General features: G+C 38.4%; 1 protein-coding gene across 1 annotated transcript in view; it reads left to right on the forward strand.

The window, feature by feature from the left end:
* Positions 1–21,035, forward strand: part of GRM1 (glutamate metabotropic receptor 1) — a 3,392,621-nt gene that overhangs the window by 703,175 nt on the left and 2,668,411 nt on the right. The window lies entirely within an intron of this gene.

A 21,035-nucleotide genomic window follows, 5' to 3' on the forward strand; every position in this document is an offset into this window, starting at 1 on the left:
GGTCTGGACTGAACCCTGAACTCTGGATGTCCGGATTAACCTCTCTGCCGCTGTGCTATAAAAACAATCAGTGCAGGACTGCATATTTCAGCTGTTGTGAATGAGGTGAATGGCAACTTTGGCAGGTTTTGTCTCCCAACTTTGTCTCAAAATAATCCAGGACATGATAGCCAAGGCTAAGAAATGAAATGACAATGACAATTCCCAGGCCAAGAAACTGACAATTAGTGCTATATATCACCATGTCACTTATACCAGGGACTGCGTCATGAAATATAATGGTGTGAGTTTATCCCATCGTATAATCTCTAATAATTGTAACTATTGGATAAACATATGAGCCTGCATTCTTCTGAGATCCTAAAATACCATAAAATATCCTTCAGTATAATTAGCCACATATCTAACGTTATCTAAATTTACTGCCAACAATCACTACAGGACTCACCACTGCCATGCCCTTAAGCAAATTCAATGCCTAACTCCACGAAACTACCTAACAGTCTCACAATTTCTTACCACCCATAAACTAATTTATGAACCAGATAAATGTCCCACCTTAATAATATTCTCCAACTCTTTCCTGCTAGAGAACTACTTTGCTGAAAAAATGCCACTGATAACAATTAAATCAAACAACATGGCAGATGATTCATTGGACTCTTCCCATCTTCCTTACCTCTGTTTGTCAGACTAATATAAAACAGTCCTACCTCTCTCTCTCATACTGATAGAAAACCGTAAATCCTTCAAAGTATGGCTAAAGTCATACACTTGGTTATGCTCCTGTACCTCTCCTGGATAAGCATCTTCTCTGACCCAGCATAACTGTCTCCTCCATTTACAGTTTCTTCCTCCTTCACTTATCAAGTAAGTCTTCTGTCCTACATATTCCACCCCCTTTTCTACTTTCCCTGTAAATTTTTTAGATTTTATTTCTTTAAAATTTGCAATTCCTCTTCTCCTTCCTTTTCATCCACTTTTTTTCTCTTTTTCCAGCTCTTTCTATAGAATAGAGAGCTCCTTGATTTTGAACACTTACCATTTCTGTAATTCTTCATGTATTATAACACGTTGTATTTACACTATAACAAAGTAATGTTTACTTTCTTGTAGTCATCTGCTGCTATGATATATTTTATATGCATTTTGGAGCTTTTTTCCCCAGGCCACAGCTGAAAAGGGGTAGTTTTGTACTTAGACTATTTCATTACATAAATGCAATAGATAAATTAATAAATATTAAGAAGTGGGGGATCCATGGGATCTTCTGCTCCCATTACTTCATGGCATGTTTTCACTGTTACTTCATCAGCTTCTGAATTGATTTTAGTGCATTGGCATTGTGTCATATATCATTAAAAGATGTATTTAAATTCTCTCGGTAATGTACTATTAGAAATAATAAGCCTCCATCCCCTCACATAAATGTTTTAAAGGTTTATTACAGCAAGTCTTGACATTCACTATATTTATTTTACTATTCCAGTTTTTCCAAAGTTGTGGGACTTCTAATTATGTCTCAACCTTCATACAGGGAGTCCAAGATCTAAATCTTGTTATGAGGATCTATGTGGTGTGTTGAGCTATAGATATAAGTACATGGTCTCAGTGAAAGTGAGGATGCACACAACTATAAAAGGTAGCTGCACAAGTGCTCAATCTGTGGTTCGTAATAAGGGGTTATCGATACCCAGCCCGATTAACATGCAGTATTAAAGTCCTGACTACAACTCGGACAAACTGAGTTTGAATTTGATTAGTGGTACCTCATGGGACTGATGCTGGAGAGATGAGAAATAATAATGCTTTGCCTTCTTTTCATTCCTTGGCAGGAAGGTACAGGAGCATGATTGGAGTACATGTCTAGTGCACAGGAGCATGGTGATGACCCTGTAGCCATGCCTTTTAATGCTGTTGGGCACATCATGCATAGATGGGGGCATGAATCTCTCACATGACCATTATATGCCCCCCTGCAATGTCAGTCAGCAGATCAGTAGGGGTATAGCTTAACAGAAAAGGCCTATTATGAGCAGCATATACATGATACAGCAGGAAATGTAGCTTGTCTTATTTATAATTTATTTATTTAAGTTTGTTAATTAAGTAGATGGGCTAGTCATCAGACCCCTTTCAGGTGTAAGAAAAGAACTATAAAGTATTCAACACAATACAGTAATAACAACACACAAGTAATTTTAGAAGCTATTTACAGTCATTCAAATAAAGAGATCAGTGCATTATTTCACAGTTTAACTCATGTTTTATAATACAGTAACCACCCTCCTACAAAACAAAATTACTGTGAATCCAGCCATTCCATCCCAATCATTGAAGCTACAACAGACCTTCACACTCACTTCAGTGACAGTATCTACAATTAAAAAATGCCTAAGCACCCTTAAGATAACAACCACTGCCCCTGACCAGCTTCCATCTGAATACCTCAAATTTGCTACAGATACCCTTACATATCCTGTCTCAATTCTAATAAACTACCATATCTGAGAAAAACATGTTCCCACCTTATGGGAAAAAAAATCCTATATAATACCGCCCCATAAAGGTGGATCATCAGCTGACCTCACAAACTATAGACTGATTGCCATTCTCTCTGCCTTATCCAAAATCTTGGAAAGATATATTCTCTCTCAGCTTACTACATGTATTACTTCTCATAACCCCCTCTCTACCTCAAAGCATAGTTAAGATGCATCACAGTGCAACTACTGCTCATTTAAGATTTACAGATATAATAAATCAAAACAGAAGTTCAGGCCTTCTAACCTCAGCCCTTTTCTGGATCTATCCAAGGCATTCAACAGTCAATCATCAAATTCTCCTAACTAAACCCTTTTCCTATGGGCTATCACCCTCCTCACTTAACTTGTTTCTTAGTTATCTCACTAATAGGTCCCAAGCAGTGAAATGGCAAGATGAATTCTCATCTTTCCTTCATATATATATATATATATATATATATATATATATATATATATATGTGTGTGTGTGTGTGTGTGTGTATATATATATATATATATATATATATATATATGTATATATATATATATATAGATATATATATATATATATATATATATATATATATGTATATATATATGTATATATATATATATATATATATATATATATATATATCGGAGTCTCATAAAGCTCCATCCTAGGATCACTACTGTTTAACTTATTTATCAGTGACCTAAAGACAGCAGCCAAGGAGGCCCCAATAATACAATATGCTGGTGACTCCATTCTAATATGTGCTGCTGGGACACTACTCATGCTCTAAATACTCACCAAGAATTCCTTCTCCACTGTAGAAGCTTGGCTCAACAACTCACAAGTTCTCCTGAATCCAAAAAGCTAAACAACTACTACTGTTCACCCTGACTCTGTCTTCTCTCAAAAAACTACCTTTAATTTACTGTCATCCAACAAGACCAGTATAGAACTGGTATCCCACATCAAATTTGGAAATTTGATCTCTGTTTTTAGAAAGCCATAATGAAGACACACCAAAAGCTAGGCTGCCTCTGTAGAGTAAAACAGTACCTTACTGACTCAACACAGCCACTTCTTTTCCACTCCTACCCTATTGTATGTCTCTAACCAACATCAATTTTTCTGTATCACCCAAACTAGAACAATGCTACAATAAAGCCAAATTTGCAAACAACCAACACTATATATCACATTGCTGTATCTAAAACAACTGAACTTGCTCGAACTAAATAATTCTCCATTGCACTTACAATTAATTACAACCTTCAAACTACTGCACAGTCCTGAAAAATTCCCATTTCTTCTCTCCATCATTCAGCCTTGCACTACTAAAAGAACTCTATGCTCCACTGACAAAGTCATTACTCTCTATAACAACATTGTAGGATACTCTGTGTATTCACACTGTATTGCTAATAGCTGGAACACCGTCCCGGTCCACTTACAAACAGTCTTCAACCTGAAAGACTTTAAATACCACTGATGAGCAGTAAAATATAGCAAATGTGTTGACTGACAAACTCAGCTCAAAATTCGCTCCCACTGCTACTGCCCCCCCTGTGAAATACCCTCTAGCATAACCCCTAACTATTAACAGGGAGAAGGTCCTAGTGGTGCTCACTAAGGCCAAAGACGCAGCCTCAATGGACCATGGAAATATCCTGGGATGCCTCCTATAACAACCACTTGAGTAACTTTTCAACTATAGCCTCAAAACAGGCTTTGTACCATCATAGCTGGCCTTAGGCATAGGCCAACTAGGCAGTTGCCTAGGGCACTGGTCTAGCAGGGGTGTTTTTCCAGTATTTATTTGGTGTAGGTAGACCAGGATGGGGGCACTTGCCATGGAGCCCTTTTGACTAGAGCACAAGTTGATCTAAGGCCGCTCCTGTGTGCCATGAGAATGAAGGACAGAAATAGTTATTCCACTTTATAAGGGTGGACCATCAACTGACCTCAGAATTTAAAGCCCTATTAGTCTGTCTAGTCTAATAAGCAATGCTGTGGAACAAATTATCATACAAATGATCAAGAAAGACATAGGCAACCTTTAGACACTGCAGCCAACCCAGTTTGGCTTTGTAAAGATAAGGCCATGCCTACCAAACTAGATGGACTTTTTCAGGAAGATCACCAAGGCAATGGGTTAAAGGAAAATGGTGCATACTGGTTACCAGGACCTACCTATGGTGTTTGATACCCACTCAGGTATAGTTACCAAACTCACTGAACTAGCCATAAAGCCCTGTATAACTCACTGGATTGCCAGCTGGCTCACAGACAGGACCCAGGAAGTCAGAATTGGTGAGACCACCTCCACTAGGAAACTGTTAACCACTGGGGTACCTCAAGGCTCCATGCTGGGACTGCTCCTATTTGGCATCTATTTCTCAGAGGGAAAGGCTAATTTTCAGGGCTTTTGGCTGACCAAGTAATCTGATTACTGCAAATTGGGAGCTATCATAGATTTTCCCCACAGCATAAACTTCTTACAAGAGGGTCTAACACACACAAATAACTTGTGCCAGAGTCATGGTTTAAAATTCAATGCCAAAAATGCATTATAGCACATTTTGGTAAAGTACCATCCAGGCTAATTACTCCATCAGTAAGACACCACCAAGAGTTGGCCTGGTAGGAAGGGATCTGCGAACCTATGTTGAAAGTAATCTGGCCTTTGACCAGCATGTGGTCAAGGTAGTAAGAAAATCATTCTATGTCACCCAGCTTATAAATAACAGAATGACATTCAGGCCAAAATGGTGCCACTTCATTCAGCCCTTATTATATCCATCATCGAGTAATATGCCTCCTTTGGCAGATACCTGACCAAATATATACAACAGTTGGAATGCCCACAAAAGTTCCACGATATAAATACATTCTCCTATATGGATTCCCTTAAAGCCCTATCTCTATACTTGGTCTCATGGAGGTTGCTGAGAGGTGATCTATGCCTGGCATACAACACATCCTTGGATCCAGCACTGATGCACCTTTTGCACATCCTCAAAATGAACAGCATCAGAACCATTACATCCACGGATTCAGATTTTGCTTGTGGCATAAATAACACATGTTGGCAAGACAGATATATGTCTCAGAAGATTTTCCATGCTCTGGAACAGGCTCCCCATCCATGTGAAGCACAGCCCATCCCCGGGAGGTTGGAATAATGGTTAAGGTGTTTACCTTACAAACATCATAAGGTACAGGGTTTGATTCTCACATGGTGTAATTGGCTAGGCTGAAAATGGCCCACAAGGCCAGTTAGCCTAGTACTACTCTATGAACCTATGAACCTATGAACCTAATAACCTTGGCCAATGGATGGGAAATTGGAAATTCCCCTGGTTCTGGCCCTAGTGTCTCTAATAGACAGAGGCAGACAATAACTATGCCCAAACTAACATACCCCCCACATAATCTCGAGAACCTTTCTAATTAACATAGTACCTCCAAATAAATGGATTTGATACATAGGGATACAACTGAGTTGGTTTGTATGGCTAAGCTTATAAAGGCTCTGGGGGTTGTAGCCTAGTATATACCTATGAACTTAAAACAGCAACTGATGCAACACCTGACAGATAAATAACTCTGCACCTGTACTGTGCCTGGTTAAATTGGTACTAATACAACTAAGAATTTGTGGCATGACTCTGTGCTGCACAAAATTTAATGTACTATTATCACAACTATTCCCCCTCCATCATCTCATCTCCTTTATCTTCCTTGTGCCCCCTCCCCTCTTTCTTTTCCTTGGGCTGCCCTTTATCTTATCTTCCTATATCCTAGATTTTAAACAAGTGTTTATAGTAACAAATACTGTTATATAAAACCTGACAAGCTATGCTTACTGAAGATATTGCATCGCATATACCTCCCAGTATTTTTTTAAATATTCATATACAGCCTATGTAACTTATTTCTAGTCAAAACTGTTTGTAAATGATGTAACTGATGTCAAGGATGTCTGAATAATGGAACTGTTGCTCATGAATGAAACTGACTGACAGTGATTAAACAATACAAATGATCTAGGCTCATATTTCAATTTTTTTTCCCATTGGTTAATTTTAATTGTCTCTTGAGTGACATTTCAATATAAAGTGAAATTCTGGGCCTTTGTCTTTGTCTGAAGGATTTCAAGACTGCATATGGTATAGCACTGCTAGTGACTCCCTGCTGGGTGAGAAAGTAAACTTATATTTTTGTTTTTGACTGATAGAGTTGCTTTCTGTCTTACTTGCTCCATTTTGTTTTCTGTTTTAAGAAATCTTGGCCTGGTGATTTTATTCTGTGGTAGAGATAGACACTTAAATTATCTAGGCTCATACTTCATGTGTTTTTTCATTGGTTAATTTGAACTGTCTCCTGAGTGATATTCAAAAAAAGTGAAATTCTAAGCCTTTGTCTTTGAAGGATTTCAAGCCTGCATAAGGTATAGCACTGCTGGTGGTTCCTTGCTGGGTGAGAAAGTAAACGTATGTTTTTTACCTTTGACTGGTAGAGCTGCTTTCATTTTCTGTTTTGAGAAATCTTGGCCTAGTGATTTTATTCTGTGTGAAAGACAGACACTTAAATTATCTAGGCTCATATTTCACATGGTTTTCACTGGCTAATTTGAATTGTCTCCTGAGTAATAGTTAAATACAAAGTGAAATTCTGGGCCTTTGTCTTTGTCTGAAGGATGCCAAGCCTGCATAAGGTATAGCACTGCTGGTGATGCCCTGCTAAGATTTTCCACCCACTCACTCGCTTGTTGCTCTTCTTTTTAAACCTGGCGATTTTAAGCTTCCCACCCTTACTGTAAACTGAGCTTAATAAGATCCTCCCTTTCTACACTGCTGCTGCTATCTTGAATTTTTTATTTTAGTTATTTATTTGTCTTTCCTTGTGTGTATATCGAAAACGTGCATTTTGGCTCTTATTGTCTGTTGTACTGATTTACTTCATCTGAATTCATTATCTAGCTAGCTGTAGATAAAGTAGTGTATTTGTACACTCTAGCAAGCACTTGTTTTCTCATTAAGGGCAGTGGATTTTCCTTTTAGTGCACTAGGAGGAAGCCTGGTCAGTCTTGGTTGAGGAAACACTTGAGATTTCTGCATTTAGTTTTATTGGTTGGAGAACTTATTAATCAGCTTATCTTGATTGTAGTACCTTTATAAATTCTGTACACTTGAGTGGCTATTGGCTCATTTATACAAAGTGAAGTGCTTTTATTGAATAATCACACTTTTGTGAGTTGTTTATGGTACACTGCTGTATAAGTTTGTTTGTGGTAGCACTTCACTCCAGACATTCTCTTACTGTGCTTTTACATTAGAAGGACTGAGATTATTCATCTAGTGGCTGTAGGTGTTTACCTGGTGTTTCTGATCTGGGAAACCCACAAAAGGGCTCTAAGTATCTTTTCTTTGTACTTCTGTTATAAACTGTGATTGTACTTCAGTAGTTTAAAAGAAAACTGCATTGTTTGCTGCTGCTTATTACATTTGTTGCACTTTATTTCTCACCATCTGCTGCTTTTGCTTCATTTAGGGAAAATATGTTTCTGATGTTTTATTCTGTTGCTATTATTAATTCAAGAAAAACTGTGCTGCTTTTTATACCTTTGCTTATTTAATTAAAAAAAAAAATCCTGCCTTTTGATGTTGTTCCATTGCGCTTCTGTTGGCCTTAGTATAGATTGGATTCAGACCAGCTGAATTCAGTTCTATTTGTAGATTTTTTGTAGATATTTTTTTAGGAGAAGCCCTTCCTGTACCTTCATGGCTGGAGCATATGGTAGGACTATCTAATTGAGGGTTATTGGTACAGGGCTCAGTTTGAGCTATTTCATTGGTTCAGGACTGAGTTTGAGTTTTTTCATCGGTTTCTTTGTATTAACTGCTTTGCTTTTGCTTGCATGTAGTGCACTGGCATGCACCACCTCACAGAGGGGGTAACTCTTGGTGGTTATAGATGCAAAAGCACCAATAGAAGTATTTTTCCTTAGAAGCGGCTGCTGTCTAGCAGAGCAGTTCTTGAATAGCTCTCAGCTGTTCAGTGAAACACCCAGCAGAAATTTTACCTCTTACCTGTCAACATCAGACCTTATAGATTCCCTTTTTTATAGACCTCCTACTGTGCACATTATAGGTTAGTCACCCTAAAATAGCTCCCTGCCTGATACCTCCATATTTTCTCCTTATTTGCTGAGATACCAGGTTCAGACCTTGCATTATGGACTGTCAGTTTCCCTCTGTTTCTCCTACTAGCCTGATGGACGTGTTTTTTTTGAGGCAGTGTAGCAGCTGCCTCATGTACACTGACAACCCATCATCATCATCTTTTTTTGGCTGTTCCCGTTAGGGGTCGCCACAGCAGATCATCTGTTTCCATTTCTTCCTGTCCTCTGTATCTTGCTCTGATACACCAACCACCTGCATGTCCTCTCTCACCACATCCATAAACCTTATCTTTGGCCTTCCTCTTTTCCTGTTACCTGGTGGCTTCATCCTTAGCATCTTTTTCCCAATATACTCCGCATCCCTTCTCAGCACATGCCCAAACCAACGTACTCTTGCCTCTCTGGCTTTGTCTCCAAATCTTCCAACCTGGGCTGACCCTCTAATATACTTATTCCTAATCCTGTGCACCCTCGTCACACCCAGTGCAAATCTTAATATCTTTAACTCTGCCACATCCAGCTCTAACTCCTGCCTTTTTGTCAGTGCCACTGTCTCCAACCCATATAACATAGCTGGTCTCACGACCCTCTTGTAGACCTTCCCTTTCACTCTTACTGGTACTCGTCTGTCACAAATCACTCCTGACACTCTTCTCCTCCCACTCCATCCTGCCTGTACTCTCTTCTTCACTCTCTTCCACACTCACCATTACTCTGAACTATTGACCCCAAGTATTTAAACTCATCCACCTTCACCACCTCTACTACTTGCATCCTCACAATTCCTCTATCCTCCCTCTCATTCACACACATATATTCTGTCTTAGCCCTGCTGTACACTGACAACCCCTTACTCCTAAATCACTCAAGTACAATTTGTGAGAGATGCTCCTGCATTAAGAATCTGGAATCACTGCTCTTTCACTCCCAGAACAGCAACACTAAACAGGTTGTCAGCTCACACACCATGACTCCTATTTGTAATATGCATCCAACACATAAACCCTCATATGCAGAAGTACTCTCCAGAAACCTACCTAAACACCAGAGACATCTAAAACACAAACATACTACACCTAACACAACACCCAAAGCACCCAATACACATAAAAACACTAGCACCTGTGTCTCACCAAATACACAATTAAGGCAATGCACAACTATTCCAAATGGTTTAGTTATAGGTGACTGTATAGTGAGACACCAGGTTGAACAAGGAGTTGCCTATCTGGTGCAAGGATTCATTAGATAACACATGCATTCAAGTATCTCAACAGCAAGTACTGTTTTGACTCCATCATAGTTCATGTTGGTGTGAATGAGTTGAGATGTACCTCTCTGGACTATATGAAGAGAGACATGATTGAGCTCTCTGAATATGTGTCCCAGGCAGGTATGTCCCTAACTTTGAGCAGCATTTTACCTTTGCCTAGGATGATACCATAATATAAACAAAAAATGATTGACTTCAATAATTGGCTTAGTTTCTGGTGTCATTCTAATGGGATCCAGTTCCTGTCAGCCTGGGATGACATGGTGGATAGACCACACTGCTTTGCCAGAGATGGTCTTCACCTAGCACCTCTAGGCTTTCGGTTGCTGGCTAAGGCACTTGCCTCCCCCATAATGCCTGTTTTAGGAAAGGTCACAACAGCAAATTTCATGATGTGAAAATATCAAACACAAAGAAACTAAGGGTCATGCTGCTAAATGCTAGGAGTTTAAATCAGAAACTGCACTCTCTGAAAGCACTCCCCTCCCTGGAAGATGTTGACATCTGAGCAGCCACAGAAACCTGGCTCAAGGCCACTGAAAGTACCCTGGCCTTGCAAAGCTGCAATGCTTTCCACACTTTCAGACTGCAAACTGAAGGTGTGAAAACCAAAGGAGGTGGAGCATCTATCTTCATTAAAGATAATTACACCTCTAGACTGGTTAGACAAGAAAACTCTATGGAGCTACTCCAAGTCCAAATTACCGTGGGTAAGACACCTCTTCAGATCATCGTCACTTACAGGTCCGCTTTCATGAACAAAGATGCCCAGACAGCTTATTTAGACCTACTTGGGACAATTAAGGTACAACCTAACACCCTAATCATGGGTGACTTCAACTTTCCTTACATTAATTGGGAAACTTATATGAGCACAAACTCACTCGCACAAAAGTTCTTGGACTTTGTTAACTTAAATGCCCTGGAACAAATAGTACACCACCCCACAAGGGGATCCAGTATTCTAGACCTGGCCCTTACCAGTATGAGTGATGAATGCAATGCCTCAGGTGTAGGGCCTACACTGGTTAAATCTGACCATAAATTAGTCATCGTTGAAGTAGCAATAGCACCACAACTCCCCAAAGGAGAAGTAATGTTAAAAAAACTTCACCAAAGCTAACTATACCCTCCTAAAAGAAGGTATAATCGACTTCCAAGTTCCAGTTTCCACATATGGCATTAGTGGCTATACTAAAGTATACTGATGCATTGTATAAACATCTAGACAAATGTATAGACAGATCTGTGCTGGATAAGATTACAACAAGATCCTCAGGAAAAAAACAAATCATCCTGGTGGATGTCTGACATTAATAAATTATTCAAAAAGTGAAAGAAGCTGCTGTTTAAAAATACATAAAAGTGTTATCCCAGAACTGGAAAAGCACCTTCCTCAGCCCAAACAAGCAAATAAGACAACTCATAAAATCTTGAAAGAGCAACTATGAGCAAAATTTAGCAACTGTAGCCAAAGATAACCATAAGGATTTCTTCAGCTACACCCACAACCTAAAAGGTAGGACTCAGATGTGTGCTGAAATAATTGTGGATGGCATCACACACAGTAACCCTGTGGAAATTGCAAACCTGCTAGCAGACAGGTTTGGCAAAAATTTCACCCGCTATCCCCCCCAAGCATACCACAAACCATGTCTTCATCATGTCTTTCTCCCTGCATCTCCAAAGAAAAAATCATCAATACTCTCTCCAAAGCTAAGAACACAGCCTCCATGGGACCAAATGGCATTCCAGACTACATTCTTAATATTCTAAAACAAGACCTATCTACTCCATTAGGCACTCATTTCAACCACAGCCTGTAAAACAATGACTGTTAATCCCCTCTACAAGGGCAGCTTGGCAACAGACCTTGGGTAACTATAGACCCGCATATTTAACTAGCCTCATCTGTAAGGCAATGAAATGAATCATCATGGACCTCATAAATAAGGATATAGGTGACCTCCAAACTCAGGATCTGTCCCAGTTCAGTTTTGTCAATGGGAGGTAATGCCTGTTAAACCTGGTGGACTTCTTCAAGAATGTGACCAGAGCCATAGATGAGGGCACAGCTGTGCGCACAGCCTATCTTGACTTGGCCAAGACCTTCAACACTATCCCACACTCATACTTTATTGACTAACCCTATGCTGTCAAGTGGGTTGTAAACTGGCTCACAGTTTCACAACATCCAGTCAAAGCGGGAGACTTTACATCTACCAGCAGACCTGTCAGCAGTCAGGTCCCACAAGGGTCAGTGCTGGCCCCCTCTTGTTTGGCATATACTTTTCAGATGTCCAGGCCAAAACAGAGAGACAGTGGCTAACCATGTTTGCAGATGACTGCAAATTAAGTGCTGTAATTGAATCCCCTATCACTGTCAGTGTATTTCTAAAGGGGTTTACACAATCCTGTGACTGGTGCCAAAGCATTGGTCTTAAACTAAATGCTAAAAATGTATCATCATTCCGTTCAGCAAAAACAATGTCCCTGCTGATTATAAAATAAACAATAATACCCTAACTACCAATTCAGTAGTGAGAGACCTGGAAACGCAAGTTGACTGTGACCTTAACTTTGATCACCATGTGTCTACTGTGATGAGGAAGACATTCTACATCATTCACCTGATTAGCAAAGGCATTGCCTCATGAGGAAAAGAGGTTATAACTCCCCTGTACTCGTTCCGTCATCAGGCCTATTATTGAATATAATGCTCCCTTTGGTTTGTACCGTACTAGACATTTGCAGCAACTTGAGAGACCTCAGAGATTTCTAACTAAGAAAATTCAAGTTCTCCAGCCCATGTCTTATATGTACAGACTGAAGTTGCTGTCACTGTTCTCAGTAGCATATAGACTACTCAGAGGCAATTTATGTCTGGTTTACAGGACTATCTCTGACCCAAAGCTAATGGAAATGCCGCACATCCATAAGTCAAACAGGACTAGAATCACCCATTCCAGGGACCTCAATCTACCTTGCACATAAGCAGGACCTGCTGGAGAGACAAATGCATCTCTCAGAGCCGCCACTTCTCTGGAATAGGCTTCCAATCCATATCAAGCAGAGCACCTCCATGACCCTGTTTAAGGGCAATCTTGATGACTTAATAGCAAACCGTAAATTTCTAAGGCAAGAAGAAAAAACTGCAACAAACCACATTTGAGTTTAGGTACAACCAAAGGAATAACACGAACAATAGGGACGTTCATACTTTTAATAAAACAAGGCAAAGCTTTCAGGTTTCCCCTTCTTCAGTGCATGCCTTTGGTTAAACCGTAAATTTCTGTCAGGGATTGCCCTAGCTTTTCTCTTGGACATTAGTAGTCCTTGCTAGAAAAATCCTGGGCATAGATGATATCGCTCATTTAGTATTATGTTGTGATTTAATGGCTAGGCTTGTAAAGACCTTTGGGTCAAAAGCCTAGTAACATCCTATGAACCTTTGATCCTATGTCCATGATGTCTGTATGATGGAGCTTTTCTCCCAGGCTCTGATAAAAAATGTAGTGTTCAGTTGGACTTTCCTTGATAAACAAATGCCAATAAAAAAAGTAATGTCTTTCGGCTTTTCCCGGTTAGGGGTTGCCATAGCAGAACTCCGGTCCGCTAATGATTGGCAGTGGATTTTTATGGTGTCGAGTTGCCAGCCCAATGCCCAACCTTCAAAGAAGGCACACCCATTCACGCATGCACCTACCTGCATGTCTTTAATGTTACTTGACCACGGGGAGGACATGCAGACTCCCCACAGAAGGCGCTCCAGCCAAGAATCGAACGGGAAAACCTCTTGCTGTGAGGCAACAATGCTAACTGCTACACCACCATGGCCCAAATGCCAATAATTAAATAAATTAGTTAATTAATAAATAAATAAATAAACAGTAGGTTATCACAGTAATGGGGGATAGTTTCTTAACTAATGAAATAATTTTTTTAAGGTAACTTCTCTCTGCCTTTCACTGTTGCTGCATCCACTTCATCTTCCCACCTCACCAAGGTGATCCACACCCATGGTGTAGTGCTAAGAGTAGAGGTCAGAGAGATCCACCCCTCCAGTCATTGCAGGATTCACTTTACTTCCCACCCCACCAAGGTGGTTCACAACAATGGAGTAGTAGTAAGAGTGGAGGTCAGAGAATCAACCCCTCCAGTCATTGCTGGATTCACTTCACTTCCCACCCATGCAGTAGTGCTAAGAGTGGAGGACAGAGAGATCTCCCCTCCAGACATTGCAAGATGCACATTACTTCACATCCACTCAAGGCAGCCCTAACCTGGAGATAAGGAGGAAGTAGAAACTGGTGGGACACCAAACAGCTGATAGTCAAGCTGCAATGTTGCAGGACTCCCATGTAAAAAGTATAAAGTGTCTAATGTGTGCTTAGTTTTTACATGTCTTTCTTTAGAATATACTATATATAAAAAGTAAAAAGTGAATTTAAGGTTTCTAACTTTGTACAGAGTTGCAGCTCTACCAATAATAACTTAGACAGGAAGAAGAGAAGAATTTACACAAATAATGGAGTCATGGCTTGCTCATATGAAACTAGCTGAACAGTTTTAGTATGTGTTTAAGGATGTGTCTTCAGAAAAGCATGTGTTGACATTACTTGGTGTTAAAGCTGTGTCCATGTATGTATTACTACCTAATACCTCATAAAAATGTCAAAGGTACATTTTGATCCTAACTGCCAGTAGGTAAGTAGTAGGCTAGTTGGCCTATGAGCAATTTTACACCTAGCCAACTTCCCTTTCAAAGATGAGTCAAAGCCTGTGCTTTGTCTCTGTGGGGTAAACACCTTAACCATTATATCAGCCCCCCCCCCCAAAATGGCAATATATGTCATGTATTATGGCAGCCAGAAGGCCAAGGAAGTATGTAGTTTATTATCTGAAAGCGTGCTGACAACAGTGAAGTTATTGTACGTTTAGATAAAATGCTTAGAGATAGATTCAAGGGTGGAATTTGCAGGAGGCTTGCCAGAGTAATATTTTTTTCAGAAATGATTTTAGCATTTCTAAATACTATCACAATGGTTTTAAGAATTGAAACATTACAAAGAGATATGTAACTACTGAAGAAGCATTGGGAATATGTTGAAGCTATACATAAAGCAAATGTACACTCAGATCAGCAAACGTTAAAAAGATTTCCAATGTAACTGTAAATGTCACCTCCCAAAGGCTTCATTACAAACTAGATACATTCTTGTGAGTTAGGAAAATAGGGCACATAAATCTAGTCATACTAAGAGTAATATATAGGGAAACAAAGGCATGTGAAAATGGAAATAAACATCCAATGTTTTTAGCAAGTGAAGAAAAAGGAGAAGAACTGTGTCTGCCTACATTAGAAACTACAAAAAGTGAACATGGATATTAGTACAGTTACACCAATATTTGTCATACATGGAAGAAGGCATCATGTATTGTTTCCTAAGAAGTGCTTTGGAGTTGTAGAGTGAAGTATAAAACATATGAAAATGAGAGCCTTGTCTGAGCTGGGTGAAAATAATGGCTACATGATGCTATGATACTATCATTAGTGGTCCTAATGGAGATTCCACAATTTCTTAGGAAAAATAAAGTGAGCTCAGGGAAGTGATTTATCAACATCATGCAAGAGAAAATCTGAGTAGATGAAATCAAGACCATCTGCAAATGAAGACACTGATAATGAGGAAGAGATTTGGTATTGGACAGTGACTGTATGCGTACTTCAAATGCAGGAAAATAAGTCAGTTTCTAGTCTTGACTTCCTCTTTAGTGCTTTTCAAGAAACTGCCATGTAAATGAGTGAATCTGGAATTTCAAGAAGTCCAGAAAGTCAAGAATACTTGCCGGAACTTCCAAGATGGCTGCACATTGAGTAACAGCTTAAGTCTACCTCTCCCAGTGTGAAAACAAAAACTTAGCAATAAAAAGTAGATCTAGATTTCTGGGTAAATTTCAGTAACTGGCTAATAAGTGCACTGCCTGGATGGCAGGAAAAAGGAAATATAGAGGACCTGAAGGAAAATCAGCTACAAAAGATGATGAAAAATTTGCTGACTGGGAAAAGTACTGTAGCTGTTCAGCAAAAAGCAGTACAAGCTTTAGACATATCTTCCAGTGGGTCTATATTAAAATAGCGAATACCTAAATGCCAACACATAAATAGTGGACCATGAAAACACCGAACGTCCTGAAGCAAGAAACTCGAAATATCAAATTGTCATAGTTGGCCCTTATCTGGTATAGCTCCCTAACGTAAATGTGCAATAGTGACAGACCTTAGGGTTAGGGTGCGGGTTAAGGTAAGTGCATACATAGTAATACATGCAACCTTTACTTTAGAGTTAGAAGTAGGGTTATGTTAAGTGTATGTATAGTAATATAGTTGTGTAGCTGAATGTATATGTAAATTATACTTTTCCCATAGTTGGGTGTTGTTTGTTTATAGTTAGATACATTTATGTGTAGTGATTGTTTGGTTAGGTGAAGTGTAGATATGGGGAAGTTTGGATTATTTATTTTGTTTGGGTAGGTAGTACATAGTCGGCGGTGGGGTTGGCCAACCATGGCAATTCGATATTTCAAATTTCGTGCTTCAGGACTTTCTGTGTTTTCACAGTTCGCTATTTATGTGTAGGCGTTTTGGTATTCACGTAAGTGAGGTTTCGATATTTTAATATAGACCCCTTCCATCAACCTAGAGGAAAGTATAAGGCAACTGCATACAGACCTGATTAAAATAAATGAAAAACTGATGGAGTATAGCAACTCAAACAATGAAGGCTGGAAAAAATGGAAGAAGCTTTAAACAGATATTCAGATAAAGTAAAAAAAACCTGCAAACCTCTAGCAGTCGAAATGAAGAAAAGGCTGACTGAACATGAAACTGCACAAGAAAGGATGTTTCAAAAAATAATAGAAGTAGAGGACAGAGCCTTTTGGGAAAACCTGAGATTTCCTGATGTACCCGAGAAGCTAGAAGGAACAGACTGTAATAATTTTATGAAATCACAAATATGCAACTGGACTGGTATTCCACAGGAAGAATTGTTAATTGAAAGGACACATTGCGTGTATGCTCCAAACCTGACAATGAGAAAACAACCTAGACCTTTAATGATAAAGATGCGCTCTTACCAGCAGAAGGAGTTGATTCTGACAAAACTGTATCAGAAGGACAAAATACTAAAAGTGGGAGACAGCAGAGTGTTTGGGGAGAATGGCTACTCATTGTACACCAGGCAGAAGAGGACTTAATTTATCCCATTATATAGGGAGTGTCAAGAAGCAGACATGAGATTCAAACTGCAGTACCCAGCTATCTTCAAAATCTTTTTTCCTGGAGGAACAAAATTATTTTTTATTGAAGTAAATGCTAAGGAAGAAATACAAAAGTTTGAACAGCAAAAAGTAAGCTATGAAACAGAAGAATATTCTGATTCTTGTTCTTCTGGTAATAAAGACCACAGAGAGACTGTGCCAGGGAAATCTTTTCCAGAGTTTCAACAGAAAATGTTTGAGAGAGTAAAAAAAGCACAAGAATCAACTAGAAGAATCGAGAGTATGTTGGAAATGAAGCAGAGACAGGGTTTGGGAGAAGGAGATGAACAGGAATAGACCAAGAAAATCTGGAAATGTTGGACTTTCTTGGATTTTGTTAAACTTGTAGGGGACTCTAAAAAATATACCCTACTTCATGTCATTAACATTTGGAGAATAAAATCAGTAACTTGGAAATTGACAAACGTAGGATTACAAAGTAATAATTATATTTGTGAAACATGACAGAACAAGAAAATCTGAACATATTGGACTTTTTTTGACTTAAATTTGTAGGAGACTGTAAAGCATATTCCCTACTTCATGTCATTAATGTTCAGAGACATACTCAGGAGAGGTGTAGAGGAGGGAGAAAATCAACTGTAAGTAAAATAATTTTTCTTCCTAATAGTGCTGTTTAAACAGTGCATGATTTGCTTTGCATGTTACAAAGTATTTTGCTTTCAGTTATTTGTAAGTGCAATGGGGATACTAATGTAAATAGCTCCTCCTGTTTTTTTTTCTTTTTGTTTCTTTCTCCCTTCTTCTCTTTCTCCTTGCACAGTTTTAGCAAATGTAGGCAATGCAATATAAAAAAAGATCTGCTTAAAAGTCCATAACAAAAGAAAAATTAGTGTGCTTTTTCTCATTCTTTCATAGGGGAATGACTGGGTTAAGGCCATCCATTAGCTTAATCTAGTAATACATTTTAAGAGAAAGCAAGTAAATGAAAAAGAATATTGAATATTATAAGGATTTTTTCTAGAATTGTTTTATGTCTGGTTCTCATGTCTCTAGCAGACAATCTGATAAAGAGATGTGGCTTGGAGAAAATGTTTTCTGAAAGCATCCAAGTGTTTTCCCAGCTGAGACAGCTATAAAGATAAAACAAAATTAGATAGCACTTAATAGAACCACAGGGTATACCATGTATCTTAACATGGATAAACTTTCTTTTAGATTAACTTGAGCCTGTGAGTGTGGCTGTCAGTTTGGAACATTTGTTCCTATTAGGAAGGAAAAACTTCAATACTTGAATATGTACATAGTTTTGTGTGTTGTTATTAAGTTAATAAGTTTAGGGGGATATTGTGGGTATGTGTATTTTTGTCTGAGGGTTTTCAATAAAACAAAAAGTTCTGTAAGATGTGACACAGGCTCAAAGAACAAGAAGCAATTGTATTAAAGATTAACCTGCCAAACAGGACATACATGTGACACAAAACTGAAACTAGTCTGTTAACAAGAAAGCTTTTATACATAAAATGTGGAAATAGTCTCTCAAGTATATAAAATAACATTACTGGTCTCACAGATAAATACAAAAAAGAAAGAGTAGTGAACTATATTAAAAAATGTGAAAATAGCTATGCTACAGGAGACACACTTGGAAAGAAGTGAACATGTGAATTTGATAAAGAAAGGTTTTCAAGATGGTTATTCAGCAGAATACCTGGGGAAAATTGCAAGAGGAGCTTCATTAGTAATAGAAGAGGATAAAAAGGCAATAATGGTAGATTTGTTGTACTAAGGGGCTACTGGCAAGGGAGGAGCATTACACTAGTATGTATTTATATTCCATCAAAAACTGCTATATTGGAGCTTAAGAAAAAATTCTGGGAGAAATAATTAGGTTTCAGAAAGGAATTTTACTTATAGGTGGGGAATGGAATTTGATTTGGGGTGCCCAAAAGGTAAAATATAACAGAGGAGGTTAAATTTTTAAAGACATTAATGAAAATATTTGGCATGGAAGATATGAATTCAGTACTAGGAGTTCAGAGTGAATTTACATATTATTCCCCAAGATACAAAAACTGGGCTAGGCTAGACAGAATTTACATTTTACAGGAACGTGCATTTAATTGAAGGTCTTGATACATACCCAATAACTATTTCAGATCATGTGCCAATAATAACTAAAATAAAAACACAGGAGAATGAAATAAAAATGAACCACTTGTGCTTTCCCCCATCTCTTGAAAAGAGAGGAATTTAAGGAATACACAGTGGATATGATTTAGGAGCTATTGGAGAAAACAGAAATTTGTTCTGAAAATATAGCTAGGGAGTGAGATGAAATTAAAGTGGAGTTTAAAAATAGGGTGGAAATAAAAGAAAGGGAGTTATGGTTAAGAAGTAACAAGAATTACTTAGAGGGACTGACAAATGTTAAAGTATTGCAAAATAGGGGAAATCTCACAGAAGAAGAAGAGGAGCAACTGCAGAATGCTAAACAGAAAATAAGGGATTACCCTGATAATATGCATGAGTTAAAAAAGATTGTTGTTGAGCAACTGTTTTTGATAATAACTCTCGAACACAAAAATTTTAGCGCAGTGACTCAGGCAACAGAAAGTAAAAAAGGCCGTCACCAAGTGTAGCGAGCCTATAACAAGGAAGATAAGAAGGGATCCTGTAGAAGTATTAGAAACATTTAAGAAATTCTGTTAAACTCTGTATAAAGCAAAGAAATATGGAAATCAAGAAAAGGTACAAATGGAAATGTTTATGGAAGAATTAGATATGCCAAGGTTAGAAGTAGAGGTAGCTCAGTTACTAACAGTTAGGATAGGAGGAGATGAGATAAAATGATGATGTATAACCAACCTACAGGAAAGTTCCCAGAAATAGATGGTTCTTCTGTGGAAGTTTGGAAGCTAGGAGGGAAAAAAACTGTTAACGATCTGGAAGGTTTGCTTTAACAGTATTTTCAGAGGAGGAGAAGTACCAACATCCTGGAAGAAAGTGGTGGTAGCTGTAATACCTAAAGATGGTAAAGATCCATCAGATCCAGCTTCATACAGGCCCATTTCAATATTAAACCATGATTATGAAGTGTTTATGTCTATAATGGCTAAAAGAATGGCATAAATTATGCCAAAATTGATAGATATGAATCAAAGTGATTTTGTGGAGGGGAGGCAAACATTTGACAACGTTAACAGAACACTGATGATCTAGAGGGAAGCAGAATATAAAAAATACTACTGTTTTTGGTGGGTCTTGATGCAGAGAAAGCATTTGACAGAGTAAGCTGGGACTTTATGAGCAGAGCATTGGAAGCATTTCCATTCCCTGATAAAATTATAAGGTTGATTATGAAGCTATATGCGGGATTGGAGGTGAAAATTAAAGTGGGTGGGTCCTCTCTGATAATCTCTGCTTGAGCAGAGGAACCAGGCAGGAGTATCCTTTCTCTCTTTTGTTATTTGCATTATATTTAGAACCACTGGCAAATAAAATAAGGGACTCAGAATTCAAGAATATAATTGGTATGGTTGTCAAGAATAGCTGGCACTATCTGCAGATGACATTATTTTATACCTGACAAAACCAGAAAGGAACATTATATTGCTGTGGAGCAAATTGAGACAGTTTCAAATCTTTTCAGGATCCAAAATTAATGAAGCTAAAACAAAGGCAATAGCGGTAAATTATGTACCCACATATGAATTGGTTCCACAATATCCATACTTATGGGGACATGATAAAATGAAGTATTTAGGAGTATGGATT

Source organism: Protopterus annectens, chromosome 1.part0 (assembly GCF_019279795.1).
Source record: "Protopterus annectens isolate FY-2018-M chromosome 1.part0, PAN1.0, whole genome shotgun sequence".
In the NCBI taxonomy this organism is placed as follows: domain Eukaryota; kingdom Metazoa; phylum Chordata; order Ceratodontiformes; family Protopteridae; genus Protopterus; species Protopterus annectens.